Source organism: Silene latifolia, chromosome 10 (genome assembly GCF_048544455.1).
Source record: "Silene latifolia isolate original U9 population chromosome 10, ASM4854445v1, whole genome shotgun sequence".
Taxonomy (NCBI): Eukaryota; Viridiplantae; Streptophyta; class Magnoliopsida; order Caryophyllales; family Caryophyllaceae; genus Silene; species Silene latifolia.
In genome coordinates, this window is record NC_133535.1 from 105206095 (window position 1) to 105226325 (window position 20231).

Genomic DNA, 20231 nt, shown 5'->3' on the forward strand with positions numbered 1-20231 from the left:
TCACATTTAAGCTCAAGTTAATTATCCTAACACTCTTAGAACTCAAAAATTAGTCATCACTCAATTTTTGACAATAATTCAACTTGATTTAATTTTATGCTCATATTGACCTTAAAATCATAACATTTATGAAATAAATCCAAATTAAATTACAATAATTTCAAATTTTGAATTTTAAATTTTTGATCATTCTGGAATAATTCCATGACACTCATAATGTCAAAAAAACAAGGTTAAAATTTTCGAATTAATTTTGAGAAAATATAGTTGCAATTTATCGGTTTTATCTCATAAAACAACTAAAGTATACAAAAATTAATTCAATTAATTTTACAACTTTAGATCTGATAAGTGGGATATTTATGCAACCTAAAATAACTTTCTCATGCCATGTAATTCGTTTTAGCTATTTGTGCTAAAATAGTCACTATTTATGCCATTTTTACACTAAAAATTCATAAATCATGCAAAATGAAATCATTTCATCTCAAAATTTACATACAGTGTGTAAATCATGCATGTGACAACATATTAAAGTTTCATGGCCTGGTTCGAAGTTTAACTATTTTTAACCATTTTACCTCTTTTAATCCATTTTTATCTCATAAAAATCATAAATCATGCAATATTAATCAAATTAATACGAGATTTTACACACAACTTGTAAAATATGCATGTGAGGTCATACAAAATTATCAAGGTCAGAAACTAAATTTAGCCATTTTTAGTCATTTAACCTCCACTTATTCCATTTTTATCACATAAAAATCATAAATCATGAAATATTAATCACATTTATATAAAATTTTACATGAAATACATAAAATATTAATGTGAAGTCAGACGAAAATATCACGGCCAGTAGTGATATTTAACTATTTTTAGTGAATAAAAGTCCATTTTACTCATAAAAATGCAATAAAATCACTAAAAATCATTAAAATGAGCAATAAATTACCATAAATCATAAAAATAACCTAAAAATATTTTAGGACCAGAATATATAACTTGCATCATGATTTCGTGACTTAATCTTATAAATCACAAATTTTTAGTTTTATATGTTAACAAATTAACTCGGAAAAATAATAACCGATTATGCATGCAACATCCTATGCTCTGATACCACTTGTTTGGTTCATATACCTATTATTAGACTCTTCTAATAGTGAACAAATTAACATTTTAATTATTAGTTCTTTAGATCTAGTGCATGCATAACAAAATAAGAGATTAATAAGAAAAATAATGTCCCTTACATTATTATTTTCGGATTTATGGGCACAAGCAAGGTCTCCTACCTTCACTTGTTCTTGAGCTATGATGAGTATTAGGATGATCCTCCAAAACTATATATTAATAGCTCTCCTTTTGATTGCACCCAAGATTTAATCCTTATTACTACTAAATAATATTTGGTAGATATTTATTTAGTAATCTACCTTCAAATTGATTACTAATATTCATATATTACACTAATAATATTAGTAATATCTTTGAACAATTTGAATCAAAGCTTCTCAAGTTTTGGTGAAAAAGAAATGAATATGTGAGAGAGTTTGCATGTGTATGAATGAGCAAAATTAAGAGAACAAATTCTCTTCTAAAAGGACATGGGAAAACCGGTGGGGAGGGAGGCTTTTTAGGGGACCTATGCACATATATTACCACAATTGTTCTATTCCATGTGATAGGTATGCATACCTATTTAGACTAGGTAATTATATTGTTTATTTAGTCCCAATAAACAAATAACCCACTAACTCCTATTTCCTCCACCTTTTTCGGTCCATATACTTAAAATGGACTACCATTTTATTTTGTCAATTTGGCACTTGTCACACAATATGTCACATGTAGTATGTTATTAATTAATTTAATGCATATTTATCAAATAAATATCATTTTATAAATTAATTAAATCACATACAACAAATTGACTAGTGATACTTGATCACATAAATAAAATGGGTCATATAATTATAATTCACAACATATTGTAATTATAATTAACCATTCATTTTTATCTCTATTGTTTCTCAAACAATAAACAATTTTAGTAATAAAATATTTCAATTACTAAAATAAATCTTATTTAATCCCATTACAATAAGATTTGAGTATTCTCTCTCACAAATAAATTGTTCAATTTTAAGGAATTGATTAACTTGTATCGTCATACAATTAATCAACTTTACATATAAGGGCATCATCCTTTAGGTGTGACCTTAAGGGATCAACTGACCACCATCGTCCTACGACAGTAACGTCAAACTCTAGCAAGCCAATCGTTACCGATTTATGTTGATCAGTTGACTATATAATTTATCATCCCTTTCGTATTCTTATTATGAGATTTAATTATGATATTAAATCATGTGATCGCACTATTGTTGAGGACACATATTCCAACAGGTTGGCGGAAGGTGTAGAAATGAGGTATCTATAGAGCCCCCACTTTGACTGAGTCTTGGACAAGGCGAAAGTCAAAGTATAGCCATCAGGTCAATCGAAGATTACAACCTGACGACTATGGCGACGCGAGGCGGCTCAAGGGGTCTGAGCCAACGACATGTCGTCGGGAACATTTTAGAGTCTGTCGAATATCGGGGAGGGTCGTTTAAAGTCCATTAGACTACGTAAGGAGGCTCTCCAGTCATAAGAAGAAGTCATACCTGAGGCTTCTTTCTCGAAACAAATAATATTGAGGACAACAGGACATTGGTATAAACTGCTGAGGGAATCTGCTTGCGTCGGTCTCAAGCGAACTCTTGTCGGGGAATATGTTGATGATTATGTCTGGATTGAATCATTTTCTGGGAATCTGCTTGTGTCTGCTTCCAAACAAACTCCATATCTCGAGAAGTACCATCGGCTGTCATGAACTCTCGGTGGGAAAAAGGTATTGGTAAAGGTGTGTCGAAACACTGTCATAGGGAGTGGAGAGGCTTGACTGATAGCGGCGCGTCCTAAGATAGAATAATGTGACGGCTTCGCAGTCTGCTTTAGAGAAAATATACGGGAGATAAAATACTGCAATGGCTTCGCAGTCTGATTTGGGAAAAAATACGGGTCCGGTCAAAAATGAATGTCCAATAGACCAAATATAAGACATATGGCGTTGGAGAAGAGGCGCGTAAAAATTGGGCCCACAAACAACTAACTTGTAACGAACTTTTGAAAATTTCGCTGGAGGGAAGCTGGGAAAGAGGCGCAGCAAGAGCTACAACTCTTGGAAGAGGCGCAGCAGGTGCTGCGTCCTTTCCCGGGCTCATCCCTGTCTGAATAAAAACTCGACAGACCGTGTATTATTTCATAATAACAAAACACAATTTCTTTCAATATTCTTTCAAATTCCAACCATTTTCCGCCAAAATTTGATCAATCCACTCCATTAATCATGACTAATAGAGGTATGCATCACATTCTTGCTTTTAATTCTTGTTTTTGATCAATTTAGAGCCGAAAACTTAGGGTTTCCGCTCCTCTTATGTTGAAAATTTGGGGGTTTTGCCCTTAATGAATTTGCTTGATAAAATTGACATTAGAAATGGATAATTGGCAATGTTAGGAACATAACCATATATTCTTTTTGAATTTTCGTCAAGTATTGAGCGTTTGAGCGAAATTATTCTTTAATTTTGTAGGTGACATTCCTTCTACGTCGGGGAGGGCTCCCATGGACGTGGACGTAGACTTCGACCCTTCTCTTGCTCTTGTATGGGGTGAGAGAGAGGAGGTGGTTGAGGAGGAGTTTGAGGAGGTCCCGAGGCGGGCCAACGTGGGACGTGGTGGTCGCCAGCTAGTAGGGGCACCCGAGTGGGCCGAGAAATGGGATGGTAGACATCTCATTTGGGCGGCAGAGAGCCACCTATCCTACAGGACGGCGAGGAGTTTGGTAAATTTCGAAGTTGTCATTTCTTCATTACCTTTCCTTACTCGTTTGCCGTTATATTTCTCACTTGCCTTCGTGCTAAAGATAGCATTTTCTTCGAATTGATGCAGGATGCCGGGATCATGAGGTCCTTTTCCAGCTACACGACGATGATGGACGCCTTCGAGAGACTGTCGGAGGAGGAGAAGGCCATCATCGAGTTGGGAGCCTTCGGGGCTTTGGTGGGAGCGTGGAGGGCGATCAGGGAAAGGAAGATTCGGGCTACCCTTTGCCTGATTCGAGCTTTCCTTGATCGATACTGGGACACGACCTCGACTTTCCATATGCCTTTTGGAGAGGTCTAGGTCACTCTGGAGGACTACGGCATGAATTCTAGTCTGCCGTGTGGAGAGGAGGCGTTGGTGTGGCCGTTGACGGCCATGAGGGTGGACTCAGCCGAGGAGAGGAGGCTGATCGGCTGGAACCTGGCGGAGGGTGCTGCCAGCATTCCCGAGTTGGTGCTGAGTTCTTACGTCAGGGACTACTTTGCAGGTAGGACCCCGACGACGGTGATGATGGATAGGAGGAAGGTGCCTCCTCCTCCTTGTACTGCTGAGCAGAGGGCTCGTCTGTGACTGTGGTGGTTCTTGTCTTCGATTTACCTCGGAGACAGGGGGAGAGGCTATCGACGAAGCTTCTTCTCTTTCTGTCTGACTTAAGTAGCCTAGGTCAGTGGGACTGGGTTACTCCTGGCTTTGCGGTCCTCACCCGCTATATGAGGGCCATGGTACATCCTGAGCTGATGGAGAAGGGGACTTCTCCTGCTACTGTCGGTCCTGGACTCTTGTTGGAGGTACGAACCTTCTTTTGCATTACGAAAGATCTTTATTTCTTCATTTATTTTCTATTTCTATCGGATTATGAAAGATCATTATCGATCATCTTGTTTGCAGGCGTGGGTGTACTCCTACTTTCCCAGCTTCGCGCCTAAGAGGACGGAGCCTGAGACGAGGGCGTACCCGGTTGTGAGGGACTGGGTAGTGTGTCGTAGGAAGAGCCGGCGCTCTTCTTACAATGTTTGTCGACGGGGCGTGAACGTCCTGAAGTTGGAGAATGTAAGCACTTTTGATCCTTTCTTTTACTTATGTTTATTTATTATTATTTAGAAGCGATCATAGGAATGACCCATTTCCCTGCTTGCTTAGAGCCGATCATAGGAATGACCCCTCATTTGCTTGTTTTAGTGGGTGCCTAGACCTTGGGAGGACTACCCTGACGCTCCTGCTTATGTGGCTGAGGTCCTTCGTCCTAAGAGCTCGAGCCGGTTGTTGCTGAGGACGCCTATGGGACCTGTGTGGTACCTGGGCGAGCGTTTGACTCGTCAGTGCTCTCGTGACACTTTCGCGGTTCCCATCGATCCTCCACGGACGATGTTTAGGGAGCCATCTGACGCTAAGAGAAAGGCTGACTTGGCGGACGCGAGCGGTGACGCCCTTCTCCTTCCTAGCGAGGAGTACTCTGAGTTCGTTCACCTGAGGTTGGCGTTCTGGCCGATCGTGGTAAGTGTCTCATTTTTCCGCTTTTGAATTGATTTGACAAATGACGAATGATCGTCAAATAAAAAAGTTATTTGAAACTTGTAGGAGATCGATGTGGGAGGCGTCGAGCCCCCAGCTTACCCAGAGACGCTCGAGTACACTGACGCGGTGGGGATGACGACGATCTCGGAGATCCGTGACTTCGGCGAGGAGGTGACGGAAACCGGTGTGGAGGAGTGGCAGCATTTAGTGAGGAGGGTAAGCCCCTAGTTTTGACTGTCTTTATTGTTTCTTATTGCATAAAAATGCGTTCGTTCCCTTTGAACCTTCTTTGTATTCGAATGCAGGTGGCACCGTCTCAGTACGTGGCGCTGTAGAGGACGGCTAACCGGCTACGAGCCACGGCTATCGAGGCACTTGTAGGTGGCCGAGGACGACAGGTATGAACCTCTCATTCTTTTATTTATTTCATTTCATTGATATTTCGAATTTTTATTGCAATTTCCCACATTTTTGTTTTGAAATGATTGAAATGAGGCATTTCTCCTTTATTTGTATGCAGAGAGAGCGTGACCTGGAGCGCGAGCTGGCACAGTCCCGAGAGGAGACAGCTCATCTGTTGAGGGAGTTGGAGGTCAGGGACGCTGATATTGCTGCTCTCGAGGCGACCGTGGCTGAGTTGAGTGGCAACCAGGAGTAGCTGCTTTTCCTTTTTTGCTGTTGTTGTCTTGTATATACTTTGTACATTTTGGATTTTTCGGACCTGTTTTGGGCAAGACCCCAGTTTGCCGTATATATCGCATTTTGGTTGTATATATGATGGCCTGAGTGCCTTTGTTGCTGGTTGTTTGTTGTTCCTGCAGGTGAGCTTAAAAAACAGGTTTGGTAGATGACGGTTTGTGCCGTCATGCTGCCGAAATTTACATAGAGTTTACACATAAACACATAACGTATGGGTGGCGTAAATTAGCGCAAAATGATAAAAAAGAGAAAAAAAAAGTGCCCGAAAATGAGCAAAAATGACAAAAAAAAATGTGCAAAAATGCCCAGAAATGAGCAAAAATGACAAAAAAAAAAGTGCAAAAATGCCCAGAAATGAGCAAAAATATGACCGGACGGTAGGGAGGGCTAGCCCCTAAAAAAACATAAAAAGAAATGTATAAGTGTGAAATGTAGTGAAAACGAGGAGTGAAATGATTTCCCAAAAAAAGAAAATAAAACAAAATGGGTAAGTGTGCTCGTTCGGCAAAAATGTCGAGTTCGTCTCGAAAAGCAAACCCGAAAAGAATTAGGAAATATAAAATTTGGTAATTTGACGGAATTACCAAAAATAATAACCTATAGGAATAGGAAATTATAGGAAAAACAATTTAGGAAAGATCCAAATCTGAAAATCACGGAAAATAGCCTGGGGAAGAGGTGCAGCAAAAGCTACGACTCTTCGAAGAGGCGCAGCAGATGCTGTTCCATTTCCCCAGCTAGTCAGACCTCGACAGAAATTAGGAAATTGCGTTTAGGATAAATAGAGACTTCGGGGAAGCTTTTATTCACACAATTCTTCCATCTTTATTCCGTCTATTTCATAAAAGCTCTCATATCTTCATAAAAATTTCAAAATCATGGATGCTTTTGAAAACCGTCTCAAAGAGTGGACGAACGAGTTCACAAATGTTGAGAAACACGACATGGGTGCGTTTAATTTGGGATCGATCTTGAGTCTTAAATTAGTGAAGATTGTGAAACCTTTCTTGGATGCCTATCTTGAGTATTGGGACCCAAATGTTCATGTATTTGCCTTTCCTGGAGGCGATATTTGTCCTTTCCCTGAAGAAATAGCTGCTATTGGAGGATGGGACCCGGAGAATGCACCCGCTGTACCTCTTAGCTCTCAAGGGTATAAGAGTAAATTTAGAGACTTGCTCGGATTGACCAAGGCTGAGGTAGACCGTCTTATGACCTCGAAAGGAGTCCGTATGTTTGACTTCATTGATCGATTTATAAATAGGGAAGACCCTTCTATTTCTTATGTTGCGAGACGCAGGGCGTTCGAGTTTTGTCTACTTCATTGCTATGTCCTTCAAGGGCATGTTGACAAGGAAATGAGAGGGGATCCTCGTTTTCTGAGCCTAGTGGAACAAATGGAGCTGCGCAAGAGCCCAGCATGCCTTTGCTTAGGAGAGATCATTCTTGGTTTGGATAACAGAAAAGCTAACCGCGAGCTTCCTTATTTGAGAAGTTCCATCATTCTGCAGGTAAGAAGCCCTCTTTCTATCTTTTTCATATGTGTAAACCATTTTTTCACTTTTTTTTTTCTCTTCGGTTGATGAAAGGGTATTAATTCCCGTCTTTCTTTGCAGGTTTGGCTGATGGAGCGGCTGCGATTGATCGAGCCCCCAGTTAATGTGCCAGGATATCATGCTCAATCGATTGCAATGAGAGCTATGCTCTACATGGTGAACTTCACTCGGGTCTGAAACTATTGGGAGAATAAGCTGAAGAGTGAAGGAGGACCCCTAATCCGGTGGATTGTGCCGTGGTGGCATCTCAGGTCAGTCACTGGAGTTTCATCCTTAGACCCGACTCGGTCAGTTCGTATCCCCTGCTTGGAATTCATGATTTGCATCTTTCCAGAGAGGTTGATGAGGCAGGTGGGCCTTAGGCAAAAGATCCCGAAGCTTGATACCGTTCCTCAGACTACATTAGCGCACACTACAGAGATTCGTCGAGAATGGGCGCTCAAGTGGGCTCAGAGGAATATGTGGTTCATACCCGCTCATATTGGCTCCTTGTGGGTATTTGACTCATACTTGCAATAGAGGAAGGCTGGTACTCCCAAAGAGCGTGAGAATTTGAGGAAGCAAGAGCATGTTGACTACAAGATTCGCGAGGTAGCAAAGGAGAACCTGAAGTATTTGACTGAGGAGGAAGAAGAGGCCGGATTCCGAGTCGTTCATCCGTCGAAGAAATCGAAGACCACTCCTGCCGTAGAGATGGTGATGGATCGAAATGGTAAGACTAGACCGCGAGAGAGACCTTTGGTAATTAGGTCGGAGATAGCGCAAGAGCGCCCGGCTCGTGGTCGAGACAAAAAGTATGACAAGGGTGACAAAGGCAAAGGGAAAATGGAAGAATAGCCTTAGTCGTTTATTATAGTATTATTTATTATTATTTAAGTTGTAATAAACGGCGGGGTTTTTAGAATCCTAGCCTAGCATTTATTTTCAGCATTTAATATTATTTGGCATATTATTATTATTTATGGAACAAATGAATAAAAGATTAATTAGTTAAGAAACTATTATGATTTCCTTTTATTATTCTTGTCGAATTTCAAATACAAATGTCCTTCTATTTACATTAATTACAAAAATGGGTTGTATCCTGTGATGGATTGCCTACGTATTCATTAAAAATGAAATCAAACCTTGTGCGTAGTTCGAATAAATGCAAAAGAATAATTGTTCGAAGCAAGAGCTTGTAATGAACTTTTAGAAAATAAGCATGAGCTTTACTTACTCCTAAAATACAATTCAATTTATTTGATGATATGAGGATGTCGAAGTGTCAAAACGCAAGAGCAAGGTGACATAAGCTATCTTCCAGCGGGCCAAGGGCCATTTTTTATTTCGTGTCGCATGAGCGGCACGTGGGTGTTTACGCGAGGCGCGTTTCCTATCTTGTACTAAGGGTAGTATCGTTTTAGTTGTTCGAGGTTAGTTGGGTTAACAAATTCATTCCCATCTAGGCCTGTAATTCTAACCGCACCCCCCGAGAGTATGGACTTGACTAGGAAAGGTCCGGCCCAGTTGGGTTTAAACTTTCCACATGGATCGACAGGTAGGAGAGCTCTGACTTATTTGAGCACCAAATCTCCTTCTTTGATGTTCCTGGGCTTAACCCGTTTATTGAAGGCTCATTTGATACATGCCTGATATGTTTGCACATTATGTAATGCGCGCAACCTTCGTTCATCCAAGAGGATGAGTTCCTCATAATGATCCCTATTCCATTCAGCTTCTGGAATTTGACTTTTAAGCAAAATGCGTAAAGACGGGATTTCTAGTTCGACTGGTTGCACAGCTTTCATGCCATAAGTTAGAAAGAAAGGAGTGGCCCCAGTGGGTGTCCTAACTGATGTGCGATAACCCCATAACGCAAAAGGTATTTTGCTAGGCCAATCTCGATAATTGTCGATCATTTTCTTGAGGATCGTGACGACATTTTTGTTAGCTGCCTCCACCGCGCCATTAGTTTAAGGTCTATAAGGCGAGGAATGGTGGTGTTTGATTTTGTATTTAGATAGCAATTGTGCAGCTTCGGTTTGACAATGTGACCCATTGTCACTGATGATCTCATGTGGACAACCGTATCGACGGATGATATTGGTTTGTATGAACTTGGCCACATGTTTAGCCGTAAGAGCAGTATAGGATGCTGCTTCGACCCATTTGGTAAAATAGTCGATAGCTACCAAAATGAAACAGTGACCTCCTGTTCCAGGTGGAGTGATCTTCCCAATGATGTCGATTCCCCAAGCAGAAAACGGCCAAGGAGATGTCATGGTGTAAAGCAGTGAAGGAGGGATGTGTTGCACATTCCCGAAGAGTTGTCAATTATGGCAATGTCTGACATACTTGATACAATCTAACTCCATTGTCGTCCATTAATATCCTAGACGCGTGATTTTCTTTGCCATCATGGGTCCACTCATGTGAGGACCGCATTCTCCATCGTGAATTTCTTCCATCACTTTTTGTGCCTGTGAATGATCAAGGCAACGCAAAACTACACCAAGAGGTGTTCTTTTGTACAATTCTCCTTCCATGAGGAGGTATTGAGAGGCTAGTAGGCGTATGGCATGATGTCCCCTCTTATCCATATCTTGTGGGTATATACCGTTGAGTTTGAAGTTTAGGATGACTTGAAACCAAGGTTCCTCTGGGCTTCCTTCTTCATCTGTAATTTGGTGTACATAGGCTGGTTATGACCATCGTTCGATGCATAAAGGCATTTCTACCATATTGTCTGGCATATTAATCAAAGATGCTAGTTTTGCAAGAGAATCTGTAAATTGATTCTCTTCACGAGGTAGGTGTAGATAAGTGACCTGATCGAAGAATTGGGCAACTTGATCTATCCTAGCCTTATAGGGTGCTAGACTTTCACTTTGAATTTTCCAAGATCCCGTAATTTGTTTAATGATCAAGGATGAGTCTCCATGAACTCGAAGATTCTTGATGCCTAAACTTACTACTGCTGTAGACCAATGAGGCAAGCTTCATATTCTGCCGCGTTATTTGTCACCTCGAAGTCGAGTTTGACGGAAAGTGGTGTATGCTCACCTTCAGGAGAAATGAGCAACACTCTTATTCCAAATCCTCTTAAATTTGATGCTCCATCAAAATAAAGATCTCAAGAGTCTACACTGGTTTGTAGTATGTCCTCGTCTGGGAATGACCACGTATCTATTGCTTGGGTGTCGTCGATGGGATTATCTGCGAAAAATTCAGCAACGGCGCGTTCCTTTATGACCTTCAGAGGTATGTATCTAAGATCTAACTCTAAGAGCATTAAGGTCCACCTTGCCAAACGTCTGTTGAGAACGGGTTTCTCGAAGAGGTATTTGACGGGATCCATTTTGGAATACACCTTGACGGAGTAGCTAAGCATGTAGTGGCGTAGATTCTTTGTTGCCCACACAAGAGCGAGGCATGTCTTTTCGAGAGGTGTGTACTTACACTCATATTCCAAAAACTTCTTACTAAGGTAGTAGATAGCTCTTTATTCTTTCCCAACAGTTTGTGCGAGCATAGCCCCCATGGTTGTTTCAGTTACTGTGAGATATAAACCAAGAGGTTGATCTCGTTGGGAAGGCATTAGCACTGGTGGCTTAGCCAGTATCTCCTTAATTCTGTCAAACGCCTTTTGACAGTCGTCATCCCATACGGTACGATCTGTTTTCTTGAGCTTTTTGAAAATGGGTTTGCAGATCATAGTAAGCTTCGATATGAATCGGCTTATATACTGCACCTTGCCTAGAAATCCTCTAACCTCCTTCTCTGTTTGGGGTTGCGGCATTTCGATTAAAGCTTTGATCTTGGATGGGTCAATCTCTATTCCTCTTTGACTAACGACTTATCCTAGGAGCTTGCCTGACGTTACCCCGAACGCACACTTCTAAGGATTGAGCCTCATGTTGTACTTTCGCAGTCTTAGGAAGAACTTGCGAAGGTTATCAATATGCCCCTTCCTATCTTTGGATTTAACAATCATATCATCGACGTACACTTCTACTTCTTTATGCATCATGTCATGTAGCAAAGTGGTCGCGGTGCGTTGATATGTAGCTCCAGCATTGATTAGCCCGAATGGCATAACAGTATAGTAATACGTGCCCCATTGAGTAACGAAGGTTGTCTTATGCATGTCTTCTATGGCCATTTTGATCTGATTATACCCTTCATACCCGTTCATGGAGGATAACAACGCGTGATCAGCTGTATTATCTACCAATATATCGATGTGTGGTAAAGGGAAGTCGTCTTTGGGACTTGCTTTGTTTATGTCTCTGAAATCAACACTCTCGGATTCGTCCATCCTTTTTGGGTACGGGGACTATGTTAGCCACCCAGTCCGAATACTCGGAAACTTTGATGAACCCGACTTTGAATTGTTTATCGACTTCTTCTTTGATCTGAAGAGCCCATTCGGTCCTCATTCGACGAAGCTTCTGTTTTACGGGTTTGAAACCTGGTTTTATTGGAATTCTGTGTTCTGCAATATCCATGTCGATTCCTGGCATGTCTTTGTAGGACCAAGCAAAAACGTCCTTGAACTCGTGTAGGAGATCTATGAAATTGGCCCTTTCAGTTGGGTTTAAGGTCGTCCATATCCTAAGTTCTTGGGGTTCTAGTTCAGTTCCTACATTGATAGGTTCGGTATTTTCTATAACTGGTGCCCCTTCCACCTCTTGTATTATTTCTTTAACTATGTAGGAAGGTAGTTCGACTGAGTCTGGGTCAGGATCATCCTTATTATCATCGTAAATAGAATTGCATTCAGAATAACACAAAGAGTAAGCAGAATCTAATTTATTCATATTAAATTTTGAAAAGAGTTGAAATAAAGAAGCCATCTGTTCAGTAGTCAATGGCGGTAAAGGGACAGCTGCTAGGACATTTCCCATGCCACTGTTACTACTTGATGCTATGCTAGGAGAAACAAGGGGATGGGGAGTGACGACAGAAGAAGATTCTTTAGCGACTTCTCTAGACTCAGACTCTGACTCCGACTCCGACACTGACTCGTATTCGTCGTCTTCAGGTTCTCCTTTGAACATCTCTCCTTCTCCAGTTGTGAGCTTGAAGAGCCTTCCTTGACTGTTGGTCCATTTGATCGACCTTCTCCATCCTTTTTGCTGGTTTGAGTTGGTGTCAGTGATCAATGTTGTAGGGTTGGGGTGGTCGTCCCGAAGTATCGTGGTAATGATCTCATCCGTAAGGCTTTCGGCATTTTTGATCAAGGGAAGATCCTGGAGGTAGACATCTTCATCGCTATCTGCCCATATTCCATTGACCTCCTCCTCGATTGGAGAGATAAGGTATGAGCAATCCAAGGTGGATTCTTCATCCGAGATCATCAGAACTCCAAGAGGATTCTGAGTATTGTTAGGCTTACCTCCGGGAGGTATGGGTAAACGACCATCTTCGATCATATCTTGAAGAACATTTTTCAGTTTAAAGCATTTCTCTGTATCGTGTCCCTTGCCTCTATGATATTCACAGTATGCACTCTCGTCCCAGAACTTATACTTCTTTTCTGGGTCAGGTGTAGGTCCTATGGGTTGGAGCTTACCCTGTTTCATCAACCTTTTCAGAGCATTAGAATATGAATCACCAAAGTTCGTGAACTTTCTTTGTGGGTTATTCTTCTTAGATGATTCGACAAGGTTGACCTCATCAGTCTTGCTAGTAGAGCCATAAGAACGACTCGTCGAGCCTTGATATCCACGACCTACTGTTTTGGACAAGAGTCCTTTACGGATGTCATCTTCAATTCTTGTCCCTAGCACAGTCATATCTTTAAAGGACTTTATATTTTGGTACCTCAAGTGGTTTGCATAAATAGGTCTCAAGTTATCCACGAACTTTTCCACAAGAGTGGCTTCGTCTGGACGTTCAACGAATTGTGTGCTAGTCTTCCTCCACCTACTTAGGAAGTCGGTGAAGCCTTCTTTCTCATTTTGGGTAAGAACCTCTAGAGTGAGCATGTTGACTTGGATCTCAGCATTATCCGCGTACTGTTTAGTGAACTCAATTGGGGCATTGTAACACCCCGTCCCAAACCGGGTCGGGAGCGGTTACTTATGATAGCTCACCAGGCTGTGTACATGGCCCACAGATCAACACAGGTCCTTTATAGCGCATTTTGTCCTCACTCATGCGCATCCCGGAAACCTTCCCAGGAGGTCACCCATCCTAAGACTACTCTCAGCCAAGCACGCTTAACTTTAGAGTTCTTTCGTATGGATGACCATAAAAGAAAGTGCACTTTGTTGATATGAGTAGTACTTCCAATCCCTTTAAGCACTAATCATTTAATCCTATCACTGGACCTCTCCAATTACCGTGGGGTGTTACAGGCATCATCCCAAGTGGCAATCTTCTTGTGCTCTAAAGAGTAAAACCATTGTTTAGGAATGGTGTCGAGAGATGAAGGAAAGATCCTTAGGAATATCTCGGATTTGATGCCTTTGATAGACATGTAATCCTTGAAAGCACGAATGTGATTTATCGGGTTTTCATGCCCCTTGAACTTTGGGATGTCAGTCATATTGAAATTGGTCGGCAGTTGGGCATTTACCACCTCATACTTGCGATTATTCTCCCTGTAGATGTCATCTCCCTTAAGGTACATTAGTTGCTCCTCCAAGTATTGGAGGCGCTTTTCAGCTTCAATAGGACCTAGTGGAGGGTTGGTTTCTTGTTGACCAACAAAAGGTGGGATGTCATCATGGACGCTCGCGTTAGGAACATCATTCTCTGCAGGAGGAAGCCTAGTTTCTACCGCAACAATTCGGCCTTTAATAGCGTTGAGGCGAGCATAAGCTTGGTCTTGGCTAGTTTGGAGACGAACGAGCGCATCTAGGATTAGATCATTACCATTTCCGGGTTGTCCATTAACACTTGCGTGACTAGTTCCAGGCATCTTGGAAACTGGATAAGAGATCGACTACAAATGAAAACAGGATCGACCATTTTAGCACACTTACTCAGAAAAAGACTCAACTTGTGAAGTGGGAGTATGCCACTTCTGTTAAGTGAGGTTTGAAGATGACAAAGTTTTGAAATGTTTGTCCTAGGCAACTGTAGTGTAGTTGTAGGAGTGCTGACTCGAAGTGAGGTTTTGAAATGGGTTTTGAGGCCCGAATTTTGATTGGACATTTGGACAGAGTTTCGACTCATTTTGCGCTATTTTAGGCCATCTTTGAAAATGTTTATGTTTTGAAAAGGATTTTCATTTAACAAAATTTCGTCATGGTTTTGTTTACAAAATGGTGATCACATATGATGTAAGCATTCATACAGGCATTATAACGGTATGTTGAGTGCATTTATAAGGGTTTTGGCTTAAAAGGTGGGTTGTCATACCAAGCAATCAAACCCTGGTCTGTGGAGAGGTCCGTGCCAAACATGAGTAAGGTCGGTTCCTAGTCCATTTTCTCGAGTAGTGAAAGCCCTTGATACAAACATGAGTATGCATCACGGTATGGTTGATGTCAATCGATATCTATCCTTAGGCCCAGATAAGAATTTGGACCGTCCAGACGGGACGATTGGTCGAATGGGTTGGGTTGGGCCTAAGAAAGCCGAATAAAACGACCTAAGAAGGTCGAGTAATGAAAATCGACAACTGTCTTGCATAAACTAATCCCTAACCTTGTTCAAGTTTCACCCTTGGCAACACGTAAGTGTATTCTCCCCAGCGAAGTAGACAAACTGTGGACACGGGGGGGCACGGGGGCGCTTGGGAACAAGCGTTTGCATTTGTGGAGTCGCCACCAATTTTTATGGGAAATTAGAACCGTTCGAATACCTCGTGCCATGTCAAGACACAAAGCAGTGACATGAACACTAAGAACTCGTTACCCTTAGCATTCTATGTCTAGAATGACTCTCGTAGATGCCAATGAACACGGATGTTCACAGAGATCTGGAGTAAGGGGTGAGGGTACGTATTTGGAAGTCCTTTTATTGAACACCTAATCCCGCCCGCCTCGATAGCGGCCTCTACTAATGATTAGGGAAATCGTTCATATTTGATATGCTGTCGATTATATGCATGCAATGCAACATCCACAGATTAATCCTAGCATGTGAAATTAAACTATGTCGGTGAACATGTAATTTAGCATTCAATTGAGTCGAAGTTGATGTTAGATTAATTACATGTGAAGAACAAGTAAATAAATCATCCATAATAATGTAATAAATAAATAACGATAATTAAAATTACAATAAATTACAAGGACATAATTGATTTACGTCAAAAATATATTTAAGACGGACGATTTGAGGAAAATAAAATAAGGTTAGAAAATATGGACAGATTAGGGGTGATATTACGACTAATAGTCAATTAATTACGTAATTAAAGGATTAGGTCAAAGAAAGAAAGAAAATTCAGAGACAGAACTGAAAGATCATAGATCCATATTAGACTCTCTAATAAAATTAATTTATCTCATAAATTGTTGTTTAGGTGATCTATGTAACATGCATGCTAATATGAAAGCATAAAAAGAGAGTAAAAGGAAAAACAATTTCCTTACATTGAATTTGTGGTAAAAAGGGCACAAACTAGTTCACCTTACTAGCTTGTTCTTGAGCTTAAACCAAATGGAAGATCCTCCTTGCAAATCTTCAATAAGAAGATCTCCTTCTTGTTGCACCCAAGAACTAACCCAATAATAATAACAAGTTTGTACTAGTAACTTGTTAATATTGTTTCCTTGATAAATATTAGTAATATCACTAACTAATCTTAGTAATATTATTAATGTATACTAGTGATGAATTATTATTGTAGAGAGATAGAGAGAAAAAGTTCACATGCAAAATGTAGAGTGTGTAAGAGAGGTAGAGTGAAAATGTGAACAATATATGGAGTGTAGGGAAGGGAAGTGGCGGGTGGAAGTGTGTTCAAGTGGACAATTTTTGTCTTATAATTTTATCTTACATCACATGCAAAATCTTGTATAAGATAAATTATGGTAGTATACAAAATAAGGTAAAATGATTATGTGAGTAATCATCCACTACACTTATTTTACACGGTCCACTTGACCATATACGGGTCCATGTTGGTTCTTATATTTGTCGCACAAATCCGTGTAATTTTTATTTTAAACATCGTATCATGTTTAAATACTTCCATAATTAATTCGTCCAATTCACTCCGTAAATATACGTGTACCACTACACATATTATTTACGTACTAATATTAATCACATTAATCAATTAGTACAATTTTAGTAAATTAACAGTTAATTAACTAAAACCCGTTTCCCAAAACTTATTATTTAATTATCGCATAATTAAATAATAACTGCCGCTCCTCGAGTTCGCAACTCGAAATCTCTCTAAAAATAATCGACTAACCTCTTAGTCTATAAATCAAGGGACTAAAGAAATTGTATCTCATACAATTAATTAGTTATCAATTGGGGTTCGTTCCTTTAGGTGTGACCGAAAGGGGTCAGTTGATCACCGCCGTCTCACGACAATAACGTCAAACTCTAGTCAGCCAACCGTTATCGATTTACGTTAATCAACTGACGAGGATCAAATAATTAAATATCTGATGATATTCCATTAATGAGATTTATTATGTTAACGCACTATTGTGGAGGACACTAACTACATCAATCTCCCACTTGTCCGACACAAGGTGTGCGCTACCAATTCTCTTGACCGTTTTAATCTCCCACTCAATGCAAGGTGTCTTTCAGGTCGCACTTGCACATGAACACGTCGCGAGTGGTTTTCTCGATCGGGAGTGTGACTACCTGACCGGAAAAATCTCTCACAGATTACTTCCGAGCGTGGCCACGCATTTGTAGTCATTAACTCCTCGAGTGGCCTTGAGATATAGTTACCCAACGTGGGTGGACAATTCCTGTATGCCCTATCTATCCTATTGCACAATACAGCTCACCATGACCAAGTAATTTGGCCTCCTTTCACGGCACGACCTAGGACAAAAACCAAAGTCACTCGGAAACTGCACCTGCTCAGATAATAGTCTCCAGTCAAAAGAATCGACTCATTAGAACATCTTAGAGATCCCCGCCACGACCAGGCGTCTATAATAGAACTTAGGGACTCTCTAAATGGTCACTGTCCGGCAAAGTCTCACACACTCTGCCTATGTAATCGACCAGTCATCACATATGACCTTATGGTGTTGAACAACCATCAATCGACTTACAATCTAGTCACTCCGAGACGTCACCTCATTAAGTGACCAGGGACAAAATACAATGTTCATCTTATTCACTTGAATAGTGTTCAACATTGTCTCCACAACTTATTCAGATAAACAAGGTATTAAAATTTAGTCACACTAAATAAAAAAAATTCATAAAAGAAATGAATGCGAAAACAATGAATGTGATTATTATATATATAATAAAAAATACACTATCCAATTATTACATATCCATAATCTAAAGAAAATCTGGTACTCGTCTCAATCCCATAGCGACGACATGACCATCATGCTTAGCCTTTGATAAAGGCTTGGTTAAAGGATCAGCAATATTATCATCTGTCCCAACCTTACAAATGTCAATTTCCTTCCTTTACACATAATCTCTAATTACATGGTATTTCCTTTCAATGTGTCTAGATTTGTTACTAGACTTAGGCTCTTTGGCTTGAAAAATAGCTCCACTGTTATCACAATATAGAGTGATAGGATCTTTGGCGGAATGGACTACACCTAGCCCCTCCATGAATTGCCTAATCCAAACAGCTTCCTTCGCAGCCTCAGACGCTGCAAGGTACACAGCCTCTGTTGTAGAATCCGTGGTAACACTTTGCTTGAAGCTCTTCCAGCAAACAGCTCCTCCATTTAGCATAAACACATAGCCGGATTGGGATTTCATGTCATCCCGATCGGTTTGGAAACCTGCGTCCGTGTAACCTCTTACACGCAACTCAGTTTCTCCTCCAAACACTAAGAACTAATCCTTAGTCCTTCTCAAGTACTTAAGGATGTTCTTTACGGCTATCCAGTGACTCTCACCAGGCTTGGCTTGATACCGACTTGTCATGCTCAAGGCATACGCAACGTCGGGGCGAGTGCAAATCATAGCATACATGATAGACCCAACAGCGGAAGCATAAGGGACGGTCTTCATGTGTTCAATTTCCTTAGGGGTAGAGGGAGACTGTGACTTGCTCAAAGTAATCCCTTGGCCCATAGGTAGAAATCCTCTCTTGGAGTCTTTCATATTGAACCGGTCAAGAACTTTGTCAATATAAGCTTCTTGACTCAATGCTAGTATCCTTTTGGACCTATCCCTAAAGATCCGGATACCCAAGATTCGTTGTGCCTCTCCCAAGTCCTTCATTTGGAAGTGTTTCCCTAGCCACACCTTAACGGAAGTGAGCGATGGAATATCATTCCCAATGAGCAATATGTCATCCACATATAGGACAAGGAATACAACCTTACTCCCACTAAACTTCATGTATAAACACAGTTCTTCCACACTTCTAGTGAAACCGTATTGTTTAATGACATGATCAAAGCGATGATTCCAACTCCTAGATGCTTGCTTAAGACCATAAATGGACTTCTTGATCTTACACACCTTCTTAGGGTTAGATGTATCCACAAAACCTTCGGGTTGTATCATGTACACCTCTTCTTCTAGAATCTCACTCAAGAAGGCGGTTTTGACATCCATTTGCCAAATCTCATAATCATGAAATGCGGCAACCGCTAAGATTATCCTAATGGACCTAAGCATAGCGACTGGAGCGAAGGTTTCGTCATAGTGTAAACCATGAACTTGGGTGAAACCTTTTGCCACCAATCTAGCTTTGTAAACATCCACATGTTTATCCACGCCGAGTTTAATCTTATATATCCATTTACACTGAAGAGGTTGCAATCCCTCAGGTAAATCCACCAAGTCCCATACTTGGTTCTCTTACATGGAATCCATTTCGGACCGCATGGCTTCTAGCCAAAGCGAGGAGTCGGGACTAGACATGGCCGATTTGTAGGTAGTGGGTTCATCACTTTCAAAAAGTAATAAAACACTATCCTCTTCGATGTTACCAAGGTAACGGTCAGGTGGATTAGAAATCTACTTGACTTTCTAGGAACAATTACTGTTTCAGAGGAAGAGGGAATGCTTTCCTCCACGTTCTCCTCTACCTCATTCTCGGTTTGTGGCTCTCGAACTTCTTCAAGTTCAAATTTTCTCCCACTCTGTCTCCTAGAAATAAACTCCTTTTCTAGAAAGACAGCATCACGAGCCACAAACACTTTGTTCTCGTGTTTATTGTAGAAGTAATAGCCACGTGTTTCCCTTGGATATCCTACAAAAAGACATTTGTCGGACACAGGTGCAAGCTTATTGTCAGACTTGATCTTAACGTACGCTTCGCAACCCCAAATACACATGAATGACAAATGAGGGACTTTCCCTGTCCATATCTCATATGGAGTCTTATCGGCCGCTTTAGTCGGGCTTCGATTTAGTGAAAATACTGCAGACAAGAGGGCAAAACCCCATAATGAA